General features: G+C 60.8%; 1 pseudogene; it reads right to left on the bottom strand.

Moving 5' to 3' along the window:
* Positions 1–231: 231 nt before the first annotated feature.
* LOC136510254 (cytochrome c-type biogenesis protein CcmE homolog, mitochondrial-like) lies at positions 232–1,469 on the bottom strand (annotated as a pseudogene).
* Positions 1,470–1,677: the final 208 nt, after the last annotated feature.

Below are 1,677 nucleotides of genomic sequence, written 5' to 3'. Positions count from 1 at the left end.
ATAGTATTACTTCAGAACGAGTTTGTATATTGTGTTCAATCAACATTTGTCATTATCCCCCTAACAAAAATTGCTTGATTCCCAGCTCAACAATCACATCAGCTTAGAATCAAATTCAATCACGCTGCAGATATTCCCCAGCGCTAGAGTGAAATCAAATCCAAATGTACCTATGCCGGATGCCTCATACTCAAGATCCAGAAAATCTTGAACCAGAAGGCGGACAAAATCTTACGAGCTTGCCTTTGCTTCCTTCGCCGCCGCAGCCACAATGGACCCCTGAGCGGCGGCCGCCTCTGCCTTGGCCTCGAGCCGCTTCTCGTTTCACTCGAGCACCTCGCCGACCTCCTTGGGCATGTACTTCTCGTCGTGCTTGGCGAGCACCTTGGTGCCATGCAAGAAGCACGCGCACTCCCGCGCCTTCTCGGTGACCTTCCTCCCATCGTCGTGGTGGCGGAGGTCATCGGTGAAGGGCTTGAGGAGGCCCTCGACGACGATGGAGTGGCCCTCGCGGAAGAGGTCGGGCAGCGCGTCCTCGTAGCGGACGAGCACGTCGATGATGAGGTCCGTGACGACGAACTCAATCTCAGGGGAGGACGGCGAGGGGTGCGTGATGGAGCCCTCGAGGACGAGGCCGCCGAGGCGGACGCGGGGCTTGGAGGGGTCGGCGGTGAACTTGGCGAGCGCGTCGGTGGGCGTGACGTAGAAGACGAGCTGGTCCTAGAACGTGGCGAGCATGGTGAGCATGAAAGGGCCAAGCGGGGTGGCGGTGGGGGTGGGGGTGGCGACGGCCGCCGCGGTCGCGCGTGGGGTGGGGATGGGTGCCGGTGTGTGGAGGAGGGTGGAGAGGGCGCTGGGTTAAAACATCAACTCGGCGCCAGGATCTTTGGCGCCAAGCTCAGCGCCAATAACCACGGCGCCAAACTTGGCGCCAAGATCCATGGCGCCGAGCTGGCTGCCATGTCAGCATCGACGCCGCCAATGTGGCTCCGACCTAGGCATCAAACCCTTTGGCGTTGAGATGTGTAACCTCGGCGCCACCAACGATGGCGCTGAGCTAAGGTCCAGATTTTGAAAGCATACCTCCAAGGGCATATTTTTGAATCTTCTACAACTAAAAAGAACAAAGCGTGGACACTTTTTGGTGCGACATTCATCCATCGTCCTGCCTGTCGCCCATGCGATCTTTCTCTGCACCCCTTACGCCCATCTCCCTTCCAAGGAAAGAAACGTTGCTTCGGGAAGAAAACAAAACCCGCTCCTGTGATTCTGGCTGCGTCGCCGCCGTGCCCCCATCGCGCCCACCCTGCGCCCGTGCCCGCCCACAGCAGGACGCGCCGCCGCCACCCGCGCACGTCATAGGTGCGACACCAAAGCCGCTCGCTCCCATGCATCCCCGGATGCGACACCAAAGCCACCGCGCTGCTGGCCCTGCTCTCCACGACCATGGTGGCGGTGCCCTTCCCCATCCCCTCCCGACGGCGGCCACTGCGCCCTTCCCCATCCCAACGGCCTTGCGTGCACGGGTGTCGGTGACGGGCAGCCGCCCTCGCGCTCTAGATCCGTGCAAGGCTGACACGGTGGTGGCGGATTCCCTCGGCTACGTCCGCGTCATCACCGCCTAATTAATCGCCCCATGAGGCCCTCGTCACACACGTCGTCTCGCTGTCGCGTCGC

This window comes from Miscanthus floridulus, chromosome 16, assembly GCF_019320115.1.
Source record: "Miscanthus floridulus cultivar M001 chromosome 16, ASM1932011v1, whole genome shotgun sequence".
Lineage (NCBI taxonomy): Eukaryota > Viridiplantae > Streptophyta > Magnoliopsida > Poales > Poaceae > Miscanthus > Miscanthus floridulus.
The sequence above is the reverse complement of the archived record's forward strand: the minus strand, read 5'-3'. Positions and strand labels throughout refer to the sequence as shown.